Source organism: Sturnira hondurensis, unplaced genomic scaffold, assembly GCF_014824575.4.
Source record: "Sturnira hondurensis isolate 20B ecotype Veracruz unplaced genomic scaffold, ASM1482457v3 Scaffold0021143, whole genome shotgun sequence".
In the NCBI taxonomy this organism is placed as follows: Eukaryota; Metazoa; Chordata; class Mammalia; order Chiroptera; family Phyllostomidae; genus Sturnira; species Sturnira hondurensis.
The window spans coordinates 30156923-30175045 of record NW_028093774.1 but is presented as its reverse complement, the minus strand read 5'-3'; the positions used below and the strand labels follow the sequence as shown (position 1 = coordinate 30175045).

General features: G+C 41.2%; 1 long non-coding RNA gene across 1 annotated transcript; it reads left to right on the top strand.

Annotated features, from left to right (window-relative positions):
- Positions 1–5307: 5307 nt before the first annotated feature.
- On the top strand, positions 5308–17741 carry LOC118976902 (uncharacterized). Its single transcript, XR_005064372.1, has 4 exons — positions 5308–5471; positions 6549–6669; positions 15341–15456; positions 15569–17741. It is a non-coding gene; the product is annotated as an uncharacterized LOC118976902 (long non-coding RNA).
- Positions 17742–18123: the final 382 nt, after the last annotated feature.

The following is an 18123-nucleotide window of genomic DNA, read 5'->3' as shown; positions in this document are numbered from 1 at the left end:
CTGCTTTTTTTTTGTACAAGTAATGTTTAAGGCAGATGTTCAGTCTCACCATGATTCTGGAAGCATATTTTATGCAGCCTAAAAACCATTTCTGTATTAGATATTGAAATGCATGAGGATAAGTTCTAATCGCTTTTTGTTTAAAACAGAAACAGAGAAGAAGCATTAGCCCCAGTTTGTGTATGTCTGCTGCCACTGAGCTCACGATAGTTCAAAACTGAAAATCATTCCAATTTTGTAGAGCTGCTGCTACTGGTTTTGTCAATAAAGTTTAAGCAGATGGCTTATATGTATATGTGTGAAATTTTTATGTTTAAAAAAATACATTTTTGCAGCATCAACATGCAAATTTTATGGGCCTGAATGATATTGCTTATTTTAGTATATATAGAAACCATTAACTCCCAAGCCGTACCAACTGCAGACATATATACTAGAACTACAAGCATTACACTTATGATCCATATATTTTATTTTGGTTTTAGGGTGCTGCAGGCTTTTATGTTGAACATGTATACAAATCCATGTATATCAACTCAAGTGCTAAAGTGTTGAATTTGAATTAAGAATATTGAATAAGTGAAGAACTGTCTAAATGTAAAGATCATCTGAAATAACTAAGTTGCATCCGAAGAGGATTCTGAGAAGGCAAAACACAAGTATTCCTGTATAACAGTGTAGGTAATTGGTCATCAGAGGGATTCTTGTCTGGAGTCCTCTTCCCTCAATGTGCACCCAGTTTTTTTGTTTGTTTGTTTTTAAAGATTTTATGTATTTATTTTTAGAGGGGAAGGAAAGGAGAGAGCGAGAGAAATATCAATGTATGGTTGCCTCTCATGCGTCCCCTGCTGGGAACTGGCCTGCAACCCAAGCATGTGCCCTGACTGGGAATCGAACCACGATACTCTGGTTCGCAGTCCCCTGCTCAATCCACTGAGCTACACCAGCCAGGGCAATGTGTACCCAGTTTTAATAAGTGTATGAGGCTCAGATGCAGCCAAGTGGAAGTAGAGCGAGCAGGGCTATTATGATCTGATACCTCCATAGAAGGCAAAGCATTGCTGATGGCCCAGAAACAAAACAAAGAAGAGAGGAAGATTCTATAAACATTTCAGAGGAAATCTGTTTTTCCAATTAAAAAAAGATTTTATTCATTTATTTTTAGAAAGGGGGGAAAAGAGGGAGAAGGAAAGGGAGAGAAATATCAGTTGCTTCCCACCTGGGCCCTGACCAGCCTGGGGGCCAAACCCACAACCCAGGCCTGGAATTGAACTGGCAACCTTTTGCTTTGCAGGAGGATGCCCCAACCAATGGGCTTTCCTATTTTTGAACAGTGTATTAGCTGAGGTAGTTAATGCTACCTGTCTGATAAGCAACCCTAAACATCAGAGAGTCACCATAAGAAAGGTTCATTAACCTGTTTTTGTCCGTGCAGCTTTCTTTCTTAGCAGCATTTCAGGGGTTGAAGGCCATCTCGGAGTCCTTACGGAATCCTTTCATCCTGCAAGTGGAGGAGGAAGAGAAAGTCTTAGAATCAACTGGACACTTAAGGGGCCAGGCTTAGAGGTGGTCATTTCCATTACTGTCCACACTCCATGGGTCAAAACTAGTCACATGGCTCCACCTATATTTAAGAAGGCTGGGAATTGTGGTTTATATGCACAGGAAAATAAATCAGTTTGGTGAGATTCTTCTAGATAGTCTCTAGCACATGTCCATTTTCTTTTTAAAAAAATTACTTCAAATGTTGTGGTAGTGGTGATTATTTAAAGAAAGCTTGCTAGCTGCAGGCTCACTGTTGCTTACGTTCTTTCTAACCCACAGTGGCACTAGACCATTATGGGATGGTCAAGGATTCTATTTGTTCACCCCAGTCATCTTGGAGCATTTCAGTTGGTAGGGGGGCGGGTGCTGTTGCAAATAAAGATCATTTGACTTCACATTTCTGGACTGATAACCGGAGCAAAGCTGACCATTTCCACATGTGTATATGCACTAGTAACTACACACACATTTGACACATGCCTACTAAAAACACCAGAGAAAAAACTGAGGAGAAGCAGAATGTTGTGGAGGGAAGAGGTTTTTCATTGTATGAATCAGAGTAAATCATCTGCTGAACCTAAATCTTGACATATAATTGCTACCTTCTGACAACAAAGACTTACCCACCTTAACTGTTAAAATAATTGACAGCCATTTATTTATGACTCTGGTTCTTGAAGTCTTTTGTAGTAACTAAAAAAAATGAACCATCCTGAGCAACGTTTTATTGATGAATCAAATTACATTTTATGTCTTATAAACTCTAGTCTCTCTTTACAGTTTCCCTAGGGTTTCTCCAGGGACATTCAGAGACATGACTCGAGAGGAAGATTGGCTGACAGTTCAGAGCTCTGATGAATTTTAATGTTCATTCTACTACATAATACAGTATCATACTCTTTTCAGCCAACAGATAAGGAGTAGGAGACAGGATTAGTATCACATCTGTGGTTGTCTCGAAGAGGGATGAGATTCAGTGGTGAGGAGATTAGAATTTAGATGAAGTCTAGGTAGATTGCATGGTATTTTAATATTTAACTTTAAAATCCAAAATTGCTTAGTGAAAGATTTGCTCTAATCACTTGCCTGGAGAATTAAAGAATTTAAAACTCAAACCTGCAAATATAAATAGTCCAGAAAAGATCAAACTCTTATACTTGTGTTCTATTTCTGGCTTTGCCACCAAGCAAGTCCATGATCTTGAGATTACCTTGACCTTTCATTCACGTCTTTCAACATCTGCTATTTTTCCTGAGGTGGTCCCAGGTGAAGAGGGGATTTGGCAATTTTTTTTGGTGAGTCATATTGACAACAGAAAAGAATACATCCTGGTCTAATTCTGAAAAAGTAGACTAGAAGTACTGTCCATATGGGTCAAGTTCACTAGCCGCTCCACGAAGAGATCCGTTTTTCTTTTTTTCTCCATGAAGATACAGCATGATGATGGGGCTGCTTTTCACCTGAGGTAGAAGAGTATCGTAAGGAAAGATGAAACATTTTGTCTCAGAGGACTCACACCTACTCTGGAGGACACAGAGGAGAATTAGGCACACACATAAAGGACTTTTAGGTTATTTCCTAATGCCACTAAAATCCAGGTAGCAATCTTCGTAAGGTGCTTTGGGAAGGAAAAGACATTGCTGTCTCCACACAGTGTCTCATTAAAGGCAGAAAACAATTTTCTGTATAATAGCACCCCCCTACCACGTGATTAACTAAAAAGACAATAACTGGTTGCTGCCCTTGCAGCTTGTAGAAGTTTGCTGATAACTTTACAGCTAAGGAGCGAACAGGCATGTGGAGCTAGGCAGCGGGGGCTCCATCCATCCACGTGCACTCTCGATTCCCTTTGATGTACCAGCCCGGCACTGTGAGCTAGGTGCTGGGGACAGAGTGCTAACAAAGTGGAACTAGCTGAAAACTTGGCGTGGTGACTATTGTGAAATGGGGTGAGTAGGATGATTCGGGAATGCAATTAGGAGAAGAATCTAGTCAGTGGGTGGCTATAAGGGAAAGAAAGTCATGGTGAGCAAGAGGTGTTTAAGCAGAGACTTGAAGGCTGAGTAGGAGTAAACCAGGTATAAGGGAGGTGTGTTAAGGAAGAAAAAACAGCTTTGTGCAAAATACCTGAGACAAAAGAGAACCTCCCCCATTCAAAGAAACTGAAAAAGTCCAGAGTGACTGGACCTTGAAGAGCAAAGAGGGGGACCTTAGGGCTAAGAAACTGTTGACTCCAAGGTTGGTTGTAAGTGTTAGGTTGGGTGCCTGAGGGACTAGGAGCCTCTGTGGGGAGTGGGGTCACTTTGTGGAGCCCCTTCAGTTTTGCAGAACACTTTCCACTGCCAGAATTAACCTGATACTGCACGGCAGCCCTGCTCTGGCGCAAGAGACAGCAGCTTTTCATTTTAATTGCTTCCCAGTGGTGCTGCCTGGCCTGACCCTATAAGGAACCAGGGAAGTGGTATATCTCCATCTTCACTGACAGTCCCCCTCTGAGGACAAAACTTTGGGCAAAATGTTTCTGCTAAGTCTGTCACTTCCCTGCCTTTAATCTGGCTCATTGGCTACTTAAATTTGCCCACTCTGATGTTATCCTCTCCACTCAGGAACCACAATAATAACAAACAACAAGCAATGGTAAATAATAAAAATATAACCTGGATGAGATATCATGGATGAGATCATCTTTTGAGTGAATTTATACTGAAGTGTAAATGCTGAAACATGAATAAATTGAATAAAGGAAGATAAGTCTCATCTTCTTTGTGAAAAGTATCTTTTCTTTTATGTATTTTTTGTGTTTAAGAAGTTCGCCTATTAGCCTGAGGCTTTAATTAGCTATGGGATGAAATGAAGACTTTTTAACTGTTTAAGGAAGTCTTTTAGACCAGGGGAGACATTTTTCTGATATCTTTGACACCATGACAGCAGTCAGCCACAGACAGCATTACAGGAGTTGGACTCTGGTCTGATTTTCATGATTTTCAATAATAATAATTAATTATTATTTTGCTCTTTAAAATGTATCCCCTGCTCAAACCCACAGACACCAACAGGAACACTCTGGGGAGGAGAGTCTTAGGAGGCAGATCTTATGCTCTTCACCCAACAGGCCTCTACCTCTCCCCTTGCCAGCCACCTGCCTGCCCTAAGGCACTAGAACGTCCCAGTGGAATTCTGTGTCTAAAAAGCACTGACCAAGTCCTGCTGCTTCCTTAGTCGCTGGAAGTGCTGTCCCACTCCAGTTCCAAAACACGACCCCCCCCCCCCAACAGGGACACCCAGCTGGGGCCCACAGAGAACGACCCAGCCTTGGGAAGTTCATACATGTCTCCCATCACCTGCCCAAGCCTGCAGGAGCCTGATCAGAAGTCTGGCACGGAAGCTGCGGTGCTTACCCACTCCAGGTCCTCTCCTTGCTCTTCTGGACCCACATTAGTCGACAACAGGACCCACCCTATTTGGGACTCTGTTTGGCTGACCTTCCTAGGTCCCTGCTCTCAAACCTTGCTTCTAGCAGCCTCCACCAGTGCACCAGACCCACAGGAAAGTTGCGCCGGAGCTGTTGGAGGGGCGTCATCGCCTCCTAGCAACGCTCCTAGCAACCGGGTAACATCTGTTCCCTCTGGTCCAATGCGAGCCGAGAACAGCTGCGCTCCCGCCTAGCGTTCAGAACCGGAGTGAGAGAGCTTCAGAGACTGGAGGGACCGACCTGCAGCAGCCTGGGCTCTCGGCAGTGGTGCAGTTACCTCCGCCGCTGCTGCTGCCGCTGTCGCTGTCGCGCTGCCGCCGCCACCGGCCTGTCGCTGTCAGCGCCCTATCTGAAGAGTGACAGCCACGCAAAAGCGGGAGGGAGCACTGAACCCCGCGCCTTTACGAAACAAGTGCATGAGCCTATCTTCTGGTGCATGGACCCAGCTCGCAAGGTAGGTGTGGACTCCTTCAGCCAGGTGCCTTCCTTGGAGGCTCAGAAGGGTCCCTTACACTGAGGGTGAGGGTAGGAACGTGTTTGGAGATCCTCCCTGCCCCCAGCCGTTGAAAAGTGGTCGGCTGGTGGCCCCAAATAACCTGACTTGATATTTAAAAAAATCTTGGAATCGGTTCTTGAGGATTTCCCTGCCTGTGGCTGTTAGGTTTTTGTTCGGAAGTTTTCAGCTCCTGTTTTTCCTTTGACTTTGAAGCCTATGCATATGCGTTAGGAGAGCTGGGAGCAACAATCGCCCAGGGAAAGCCTGTGGTTACGGCTAAAGTGGCATCTTGCAGTCTTGACTAATTGAATCAACACGTATGGAGAGCAACGTCTTTTTAGGTCCTGCTCTGGAAAGGGTCCATTTGGCCCAGAGCAGCCCTTCACTGTTACTCAACCTCCTGAAAAGTAACCATAGTAACTCACCTCTCTTTTGATGGGATCTTCCTCATTGGCTGCCTGTCTTCCTTTGGAAAGCTCATTTCTCTAAATATAGAAGATGATGAGATCTGTAAGCCTACATCCGTGTAGAAAAGGTGCAGTTAAACATGGCCCTTTAAAGAAAAGTACTATTTGGCTATTTCAAATCTTGGGAGAAACAGTGTGTGTTCCAGAGAATGATTAAGTTAGTGTGTTTGGAGTTAACTGATGAATGTTACTTTCGAGAAAATATTTTCTGAAATTATACAAAATCTGGCATTTAAAAATTATGTATCTCTGACTTTGATTTCTTGAAAACATTAACCTACTTATAATCTCTCAGTAAATAACTGGAAAGATCAATTATTCAGTTATTTCCAAATTTCTTAAGATAATTAAGGTTCCTCATACTTGAAATTAAATCTAGAGAAGATTAATTTAATTCTGTTATTCAAAGGCTAATGTATTTGTCTCTCTGGTCCAGATCAACCCCACCTGAAACATCTTAGTGTCCTCCTAGGCAATGCTTTCTCCAGACTTGTCCACCAGCTGGAGTCAGTGCTATCCTGACCCTTCCCGTGTTACTTGTGTTTGTCTCCTTGTTTCAACATCTCAGGTAGCCATTCATTCCTGAGCCGGAGGCTGTGAGAAATGCTCGCTGTGCAAAGGGGAACTTTCACCAGATATTCTGAAGCGGTTCTAGCAGTATACTTCTCAGACTGATTCAGCATTACCAGGTAATCACTAGCTTGAAAGAAACAAGTGCTAATGTAGCATTACCACAACTCACATGATCAATATAAGGAGTTGTTCATATAGATGGTTGCCGGGTAGAAGTCAATAGAGGTTCTCTGTAGAAAGGACATTGTGGGCTGGCAGATTGTCCTCTCTTAGACCCGTGTGAACACCAAATTCAGTAGCCTGGCTCAGGGAACGTGTCAAGTTCAGACACACTGGTGCATGTCTGCATGAAGGAAATGAAGAGTGCTCTGAGTTGCAAAATGAGATTGTGGTGATGTTTTAAATTTACTTTACATTAAGGTCATGAGGATATGAAGCCATCAGTATTAAACATTTAAAATGATTTTCAAGACTGAATGCAATCTTTGAAGGTGTTCAGCCCTCCAGCATTGTGTAACTTTCACATGTACTGAGCTGTCCATGTACACTTCCTGTAGGTAACCGGTCTAGAAAATTACAATCAAGTTCATGAAAATACGCCATGCTGCATTTCTTTTCTTTCCTTCCTTCCCTTTGTAAAAATAAATAATTGAACAATTTTATTCAGAAATCTGTTTGAAAATTTATTCTGTTCTGGTTGTTGTATAATGTTTTTTTATTTGCTTAAGTATAGTTGGTATACAACATTATATTAGTTGTATTAGTACAGTGTTTACAAATATCATGAGACTTTAAAAGTACTGGTTTCTATAGTCATTGAAATATCTGTGGCTGACTACTTTTAAGCATCCCAGATGACCATTTGAACCGTCAAAAATGTTGGCTTCAATTAGCGTTTACCACTGCTCACCCTCTTCTCTTCCTCCGTCATAATTACTATATTTCATGGTGAGAAACAAATCCAAGGAGACCAGGGAGATTTACTGTTCTCTGCCCGGAGACGTACATGGCGAGCCAGTGATGCTGCCAGTCTGAGGAAAGCAGCCACAAGTATTGTTTCATGTACATGCCTCAGTCTCGTGTTTTAGCAGGGTATACCCATCCTCTTCCTTATGTAATATGTACAGAAGTTTAAAAATCATTCCATGCCCTTCAATTATGTGAATGAGCCTGCCCTTTCGTGAAGACCACTGACATAATCAAAAAGGTCAAGTGAAAGAGGTTCTTAAATTTTCATTTTGATTTTATCTTGAATGTATAATGGGCAGAATACATTGTGCCCTTTTGATGAACAGATATGTTTAAAATCATTCCCGAGAAAAATGTTCTCATGGTATTTAGCTTTAAATAAATAAAAATAAATCAAACAGTATTATTATAATAAAAGCATTGAATCCTAGAGACATTGGGGGATCCTAGGTAGGAGGTTGAAAAAAAAGATCCCAGCCATGTGTAGTTGAGGATGTAGTCACTCTCACCAGGAGAATCCTGGCGGCAGGTGAGCACATTGCGGGGGGTACAGAGGGGCTGCTCTGTGGGGCTCGGAGATGAAGCCGAGGTCAGTCAGGTCAAAACTGAAACCAAGTCCTCATTTGTTTTTCCAAGTCTGGTGGGAAGTTTTAAGTGTTTATGGGCATTCCACGTTCAATTTTATGTCGTGCTGTTTTCGTGGGAGAAGAAGACGCTTTGAAACGTGGAGAAAAGTCGAAAGGTTTGATGAAGGTGCTGGGCATCTCGCCGGCACACCTGGGCGTCCCACTGAGGACCCCGCCAGCGGGCGGCAGCTGTCGCTCGCCAGCTTCCCGACGGCAGCACTAAGGCTAAGATGTGACCAATTCCTTAAAATAATTTCAGAAGCAGGGGCACACAAACTGAGGAGTAAGTACAGGCTTGGGTTTAGGGGAAGCTGTTCCTTGTCAAGCTCCCCTTTCCTGCATCTTATTTTTCATAAGTTGTCTGTCTAAATAGTAGCATTATATTCTTTCAGTGTATCCTGTTTTTAGTCTAACACAATTGTTTTTATTTTTTCTGATTGGATTTGTAGAAACAGGCTGGCCACAGAGCCATCTACTTTACTGCCATGATTCTTGGCGGGCGTGGGGGTGGGGGGCGGGGGCGGGGGATGTTAATGAAAAGCACTAAGGGTTGACTGGTGGTAGGTTCAGTATTGTAACATAGCTTTATATTTAGAAGTTAAAAACTTTTCATGTTATAAATTATGGAATGTAAAGTGCACCAAAATGTCTTGATGGGCAAAAATCCAAGTGTCTTCTAAATATCAGTGATGTTTGGAAGGGGAGGGATTTGCAGTGATGTGGAAGAATATTACCTATTGTTTTGAAGATGTTTATCTAAAGGGAGCATGGGTTAGGAATATCCCATCCAAGTACTAACCACGCAGGGGAGGGATTCAGAGGAACGTATATAAAGGATACATGGACAACTGAAAGGGTGGAAATGGGAGGGAGGGGGGAGCACGGGGGGTGAGATGGGATGGGAGTAATAGACAGAAAACTGTACTTGAAAAATAATTAAATAATAATAATAAATATATATTAAAAATAAAATAATAATAAAAAATATCGGGGAAAGCTGGGGATACTGCAAAGAGAATCAGGACTCAGGAGCCTGGTCTCAGTGCTGTCCCCACGTGCTCCTTGTTTACCACTGTGTGGCTCACAAAGCCACAGACACGTAACCTGGGAGCCGGACCGCCTGTTGTTAACTTAGGAGGCGCGCACTTGAGCTCCAACACAGGGCACTGAATGAAGCACCTTTAGCTCCTTAGAAGACAGGCACTCTGTGAGTGAGGAACATTTCGTCACTGAAGCAACTCCGGGTTGTGACACAAATCAGCCACCGTATGAGTGAGGGCAGAGAATCACCTAAGTCCAGAGCAAATTCTTACATATTCTTAGTGGGCAAGGTTGTCAATGAGTGGTTACATCGTATGTCTTTCTACAAACGTTTGGGGGTCCCTGACTACCTGTTTTTGGTGATGTGCCCAAGCCTGAGGGTGGTTTCAAAGTGGAAGACAATGTGGGTGATAATAGAGCAGGTGCTTTTCAAAAGACCGCTGCTGCCATGTAAACACGAGGCTTTACAACCCCCTGTGAGCAGTAGACCTGGGCGTCTAAGGCGCTTGTAAGTGTCTCCGTAGACGTTGCTGGTAAGAGATTTCTTGGAATCTCTATATAGCTATGTGATTGCTGGGCTAACTTCCTTTCTTACTTCCACTTTCCTAAGTGAAAGGTAGAGTGAGAGGGAGCATCATCTTGAAAACAAGGAATGCACCTCGGAGGGGTGGTGACTCACAGTATTTACCATGAAGCCCCCCAGCACTTGGTAGCTATCGTCACTGGGGCCAGATCGGGGCAGAGGTTGGCCTTTGGTGCAGTGCCTAACGTCACTTCACAGCGACGTGGCTGGCCATATCCCATTTCATGCTCTTCTCCTTGGTTCCGAAGCCATCACCAGTGGCACAAGGTAGATTTGTGGGATTGGTAGCGTTTTATTTAATATTCTGTGCCTGACACTGGGGCTCTCCGAAGTGCTGCTGGTTTCTCGACAATCCCTCCTAACTCACTGGCTGTCAGTGTCTCAGTGAAAGTTCCTCAGAAAGTTTTCCGGGAGCGGCAACTTGTTGGTAATTTTGAACTGTCAGTAGAGTCAGTCTTGTGCTTGGGGTAGATGAGAAATATGAAGAAACAGATGGTTTCTTTGATTCAGAGCTTAAAACTGGCACTGAGTTCTGCTCTCAGGAAGTATAGTTCCCAGAAACATGCCAGGCAAAGGCTAGTGAGGGAGGTCGAGGAAATACTGAGAAGTAATCAACAACACTAAAGGTCTACGGAGGGCCCAGCATTCCAGCCTTGGGTGTTGCACCCGTCTACCTTCTTGAATACACTCATGTTTCATGCAACCTGTGCTTAACACTAAGGGGACAGCAAATGTCCCATGGATAACAGTGCTGCTGAGAAGGATATAAGTGCAATTTCAAGAACGAGGGCACAACAATAATAATACCTACCATTTATTGAGCAGAAAATGTGTGGATACGTGACAGGCATGGGCCATAAGCTTTTAAAACATCATCTCATTTATTTTGCATACAAGTCAGTGTGTTTGATATTTCACTGATGCGGAATCTCAGGCTCTTTGAGGTGAAACACTTTGTCTAAAGTCACTGAGCAAACAAATTGTAGAGCTGGGACTTGAACTAGTGCTATGGGACAGCACCAGAAAGTCAAGCTGAAGTATGTATTTTAAGCCACGCAGCAAGATTACAGAATGTGGCTAACAGTGACAGGTGGGGTAGCTCTTTCTAAACAACAGTGGTCACGGCCCTTAAAGAAGGATGGCAGGTAGCTTTGCCACTAGCAAAGCATTATTTCGATGGGTAGAGAAGTACTTTTTAAGACTTATGCCAGGCTAACACCATTCGAAGGGAAATCAATGAAAGACTGGAAGCCGAAACCCATAAGCTGTTTATAACAGGAGTCGGTTGTTGCTCTCGGACTGGGACCCACCTTATTCTCCCCATTGATTAGACTGTTCTTTTGTCTGAGTCTGCAGACACACACATCTAATAGGATGGTCCTGATGCTGGTTCTGTAGAGTACTGACTGAAGGAAAATGAAAACCGTACCAAAATTCACATATGTTAAACTCACCAGTTCTTCCTGATCTCTCAGGCTTTGCACAGTCTTAGACAAAGGATGGGCTCCGATGACAGGAGTCGTTCTTTTATTATTGTCTGTCCTCTCAAAGTGTTTGTAAATTAATTTGCTGATGATCTTTCCTTAATGTACTGCCCTGGGCCGTGTACCAAATGAAATCACTTGTGCAATAATAGGGTTTCAGTTTTCTGGAGGCAGAATCGGAACAATAAGAAAGAACGTTTGAGCAATCGTTTGTAATTACATTTTAAACATTTATTTAAAGAAATACATATAAATTGTACTGCCAGAAATACATATAAATTGCACTGATGACAGGGATGGTCATTCTGTTCTGTGACTCAGTTTGTTGCTTGTTGAGGTTTTACACTATGAAACACATGGAGCCCAGCAGAGAGATTTTATGGGCCCAGAGGGTGTAGCATTAAAAACAATTTGAATACAAAAGCCAGCGTTGGCTATGTTACCTTCAGAGATAAATTGAGGCCCAGCCTAATTCAGTTTCATGATTTAGATACTGCTCTCAGAGCCCAGGACGCTGTGTATGAAAACAAAGTCATTTTACTTTTTCTCACTTATTTTGTCAGCTTTATTTGAATTACAGGCCAGGTTGAGTTTGCCTTTTCAGTTGCTGGAGACTTGTAGAAACAGATTTACTCACATTTACTGGATTGCAATTGTAAAATTGCAAATTTCTTTGGATATTCACAGTAATTTTAACTCTCCAAATGACTGTCTGAATGTTTCAAAAACATTTTCTTTACCCCAAATATATGATCAGTGGCAATACATCCAGAAATGTTTGCTTGGAGCTTCTATAGTACCTGTAGTATTTTTTTAAAATGTAACTGTTTGATATATTCCTTTTTAGTCCTTTTACTCTCATTCTAATCTAGTATCTCGGGGAGGCAGGGTGATGAAAAGGCTCCTAGAGTCAGAACTAGGAGGCCAGGCTGGGGTTTGCTTCTGTGAGATAGGGCTGCTCCGTTGGCACTAGGAAGAGCTAGGATTTATTGAGTACTTACTATGTATACCAGGCTCAGCGCCAGCCACTTGCCTTGAATGATTTCAGTGGTCCTATGAGCCAGTATTAGTTCTATCCCCACTTCACAAATGTGCTTTGTAGAGGGTTGATGTAATATTCTCAAGGTCACACAACTAAGAAGCAACAGACCGGGAATTCAAACCCACTTTCATCTGACTTCAAAACCCGAAGTCTTAGCACACAACGGATTGTAAAACACTGAACTCTTCTGGGCCTCATCTATAAATTTTGGGAACTGAACCAGGTGATCAATAATAATTTAGAGATCTGAGTTTTTGAGTTCTAGTTCAGCCAAGAAAACAGATGTAGGAACTTATGTTTGCTATATATTTTAGCCTCAAAGTAGCTAGAAGCATCTTCCAGAATTTGATGCTAAAAACATTGCAAATAGCAAAACAGCCTGCAAGGAGGTAATTGTCAAACTGATACCAGCTGTGAAAGCTTTTCAGCATTTCAACAGCCCATGGGGGTGTTTTTTTAAGAGCAATAAACTAAGTGGCCAAGTGTGTTGCCCATGGAACTGAGACAGAATCTAGTCCCCTGAGAATTTACTCTGTATTTTCAGGGTCTGATACAGTCATAGTCTTAGGCTGACTGCTTGAATACAGACAGACAGAATCTTTATAAACCTTAGAGACATTTGGTATATATTTTGGCTTTGATCTCTTAAATAAAAATATCTTTCCCAGAGCATCACTTATTTTATTTGACATTTGGTTCTCCAAGCTGCCACCTGCCCTTCCTTGTGTCATTCATTCAAAGGTTTTTAATTGGTCATAAATGCTGTAGACAATGCATTACTGTGGAAAATAAAATGAACAGGCATTTAAAGATATGCACACACATATGTAATGTTTTGCTTATGGTAAAGTTATTCCTCTCATTTTCCAGTCTTTCATCATCCTTTGCTACACAACAGCAATTCATTGGCCCCTATTTTTAAAAAACATCAGTGACTTCTCCGGTTGTAATGCTAATAACAGCCATTGATACTTTTTAATGGGAGCCCAGGAATTTATGTTGAAAAGTGACATCATTCTTTCTTCACTATTTAGTTAAAGTGCAGTCTGGCTTTGTTCATGATGCCAAAGCATTTAAGCCAATATAGCAATGTTGCAACAGCAACAACAACAGAAATCCATCCAGCCAATTGCTTGGCATGCTGATGATCAGGCAACTGGCTGATTGGCTCAACATTCTGTTGTAGGGCCGCTACCAAGCTTGCCTAATGCTCTAACGTAGAGGCTCTAAAAATGTGGCCCTCGGACCTGCAGCGTCAGCATCACCTGGAAATTGGCAGCAAATGTACCTTCTCTGCTCCCGGCCCAGACTGAATTAGAAATTCTGGGGGTGGGACCCAACCATTTGCGTTTTAAGGAGTCCTTGGTTGTTCTGATGCTTGCTAAACATCTGAGACCCTCTGTGGCATTGACTAGTGAAGTAATTAAAAAAGAAGTCAGTCATAGTCATTGTCATCACAGAATAACCCAAAGCTTCACCTAATTATTTGATTAAATTCATTTAAAATACACCTAAAAATGCAGTTCACTAAAACACAGCCCCCGGGAAAACTGGGTTCAACACTCTTCCTTTGTCTTTAACACAATCCGTGTTGCTCTCCTTTGGGTCTAACCTTTTGAAATCTGTAAAACTCTGTATAAGCTGAGTTCTGCTTAGTGAATTCAAGGATTGTATACAGTAGTAGCAATTATTGTCTTAGCTTAGAGTGAGTTATCATGACACATTCATCTCTTTTTAGGTCAGGCACACATTTTTATTGTCCTTGCAAAACGTACTCACTCTGGTTTGAGGCTCTCTTGGGTGATAATCTGCTCTGGGGCAGTGAACATTAGCAGTGTTTTAGGTGTGATTTTTGCTGCTTTTCCTCCTGGTTTGGAAAAACCACCCAGCTAACAAAGCTGCAGGAAGCTTTGTGCAGATGTCATCGAGTTGAAGGAAAAACTAGAAGAGAGGCAGGTTCTTGAAAAGCACAATTTTTAGTATTTATAATTTAAAAAAGTCATATGTTAGAGGAAAAATATCAAATGTCTTAACCAAAAATTAATTAACCAACACATGAATAAACAACTTGTTTTGTGAATATTTCAACACCTAGAAATATTTGAGAGTATGATTAAAGGTAGAAGGGACAACGTCTGAATATGGTCTTTTTTCCTTGTCTGGCTCTCTGAGGTTGAATCAGTACAAAGGGGACTCTATCCTAAACTCATCCACTGCTTTCCCTAGGAGGAAGCTTCTTGCCTTTTGCGTCTAAAGTTGAACTTGCCTCTTTTCTGGGACATGAGCACCACCTAGAGTACATACTAGGAACTCCTTTTAAACCCAACCATCTCTTTTTTGAAAACCTGCTTTCAGAACACAGTCCTTCCTTAAGTCAGAATCCTCAGCAGCAATGGTGTTTTAAAGGAGAGAACAAAGATTTTCACCTTCAGATATCATACCAAGGTCAAGTTTGCTAGTCAGAATCTTACTTAACCCTCTCATTTACTCATGACTAACCTCTGCTAAGCCAGGTGCTACGAGAAAGGTTACATACTGTGACCACATCCCAGGGTTTGTCCATGGATGCTCGCCGTTATTTCTAGAAAATGTAATTGGGCCACCAACCAACTTTACAACAATGTGATTAACCCAAACATGACATTAACTCTTTTAGCAGTTTAACTAAAAGAACAATGACAAAAACATCTTTTTTCGTTACATTTTGTGAACCTACTTCAAATTTGGATATGTTTTGATATTAAATGGCATGAAATTAAATAGAGGGTTGGTAAATAGTTAACTTTCCAGTGGGTGCTTAAGGAAATAGACATCAATCTGCAACTTAAAACTCCTGTTTTGGGTCTGAAGAGTGCCACTTGCCTGCAAGACAGGCTTTTCTGTCACAGGGCAATCGCCACCAACTGCGTCACCACGTTGCTTAGTAAATGAAGAGGCAATATAATTTTCTGGGGTCACCAGTTTCTTTTTACAAGTAGCACTGTTATTATAAAATATTTGTCATAACATCTGACTTTTCTCCAACCATTTTATTTTGTTTAGCTTATCCAACGAGAGTATTAACATACACATTAACAACGTCGAAAGTAGCCTACTTTAAGAGGAAATATGCAGAAGAAGAAGATTTACATCAAGATTGCCATGGGTATTTTCCAAAAGTAAGGCTTGACTTGTTATTATCCTTTCATTTTTATGACTCTTGCCAATAGCAAAAAGCTCTGGTTTTCATTCTTCTGAGAGAGTAGATTTAATGCTGCGTTTGCTTTCCAGCACCTGATATTGCCTGAGGACAGGACTTGCATTCTCAAACTGTCTCTGGAGAAGCTCCGGTTTCTTGAAGACCCAGAAACCTACTTGAGAAGGTCTGTGTTAATTAACAATTTGCTGAGGAAGATCCACCTAGAGACGGAGAAAGAGAGCTATGAATACTTTAAAGAAGCTCCCTGTTATAAGACGGCTTATTCTGATACAAGAAAACGGCTGAAGTTTATGGTACAGGAATGCTGTTCTCAGTCTCTCTATTATGAAGAGCTGCATTCGTATCATATTGTGCCTTATGCTTCGGAAAATGCCATTTATGGAATGGGCTACACTAGCAGCCACTTGGAGCAAAATTCTCAGTTGCTTATTTATAAAATGAATTAAAGTAACTGTTAAGTCCATTGATACTTTGTTTCTAAATGCCTGAACTGTTTATTGTGAAGATGTTAACATAGGCACTATTTATCAGTGCACTTGAGATCAAAGATGAGATGCATGCTAAACTGATTGGAGAGAACTCTGGTTATTACTCAGCAGTCCTTAGCACTACCAAGTCAAATTAGAAATAGGTCTGCCTACTTACTACAAAGTGGCAAGTCAGTGCTTTAGAAGCCAGATTTTGTTTTAAAAGCTATGGTCTGTAGGAAGAGACCTGTATCAATATCATACACGGATTTAAACATTTTAAGCCCCTATTTTCAAATTTTGCCACTCATAGTGGAAAGTAACGAAAAGGAGCAGATTAAACTGAAATAGTCTTGTCCCTGAGGCTTCAGGGTGGGACAAACTTACAGTAATTTTCTGGACATGAAGAGGAGAAGGGTAGGTTCTTGTGGAAAAGCTTTGGCTTTTCAAGCATCGTGCCAAATAATTGTTTGACGCCACTCTCTTGTGGGCATTAGTGGCAATTCGAGATGGAGCAGACACGCTGCAACTTAACTGCTGAATGGAGCAACCAGACTACTCCAAACTGACCCATTTTCCTATTTTTTTGTCTTGATAGACTTTTCTCTTTAAAGGTGAAGTTTAACAAAATAGCCTTGTGGATGGGCTTATCTCTAAGTTTTAGGGGTGGTTAAAAAATGTGGTGGGTCTTTAGTTAAGAGTTTAAATTTTATTTATGATGTCATTTTCTTATAGGCTGTGAAGTTCAGGAAAGGAGTAGGCAGGTACACTTTGTTTTTAATATGTTTATAATTAAAGAAATCTTATCTGCAAAAACCGAGGAGGACAACAGAAATTCCACATGGTGTTATTTCTTCATCTAAGATTGCATTTAAGGCTGCCTGGATGAAACTTTGCGCTGATTTGTGTACCATAGTTGACCATTCGCTATTTGACAAAATGTTCCAAAACGCCTTTGGTGGCAAAGTCCAGACAAGTCCCTATATTTTGCAACTTGAGAGCTAATTATTTAACAAGTTGGGTAGATTTCTGAAATTGTTCAAAGTGGTTCATATTTTTCTGTGAGGTTTGATAGAGATGTCTGATTTCAATGTCTGGGGTTATGTTCTATGAAGCCTTCCATTGAAATAATTGTCACTCACTGATAGAACAGATTGGGAAAACTAGGTGCCAAAGGTATATTCAAGAAGATACCAAAGACCCAAAGAGGAGTGTTGGATAGACTATGATAGTCAGGAATCTAAAATAAAGACTGTACAGGACATGGAAGGACCTTGGGAAGGGTCTGAGGGTAATTAGCTGGCTGTGGTGCCCTCAGAGCACTTGATACATAACGGTGATAATCAAGGACACCGCTTCAAATCGGGATGCGACAGGCCTTCGGTGGTCACGTGTTCTGGCAAATTTAAATATGGTGATTTCTCAGCCTTGTATCTTGCCTAGTTTAAAGCCATCTTATAACCAAGAAGGCCTTTTTCTCTTCAAGAGAATTTAGTTTTTAGTTTTCCTTCACTACTTGCTCACTTTAATGAATCACAGGGGTGATTAGCAGGGAGGCTTTTGGTGTGAAGAATGTCGGCACTCCAATCAGCATGCATTGTTGAAGGCAGCATTGACCTAGAATTGATAAAAGTATCAGGTTTCTATTGAATTGCTCAATCAAAATTAGGAAAAATGCTTTAGGAGAAACTGAAAAATTGTAATGGAGCTTTATATTTAAAGACAATCTGGTGTGAACAGTGGGATAGCTTTGAAATACAAATATAAATATTTAAAAATTAATTTAAGGGAAAAATTTGGCAACGAAGTTAAAAAAAATTATTTCACTGCTTATAAAATACTTTATTTCTCAGAATGATTCTTTTAAGATGTAGATTTTGAAAACAGTGGAAACATTAATTGAAAAGATTCTGAATTTGATAGGATAATCATACTATCGTATAATTAAAAAAATAGAATTAGCCCTTCAATAGTTTAAACTTTTTAGTGAAAAGAACATTTGGCTTGGTTGAGGACAGTGTCCATAAGAAAGAACCACCACCGCTAATAGATGTGACTTAGAAAAATGTCACATAATAAAATCCAGGAGAGAAGTGCACATACTTTGGAGTGTAAAAGAAAGGGAGAGAAAAAAACAATTACCAAGGAAGCATGAAGTT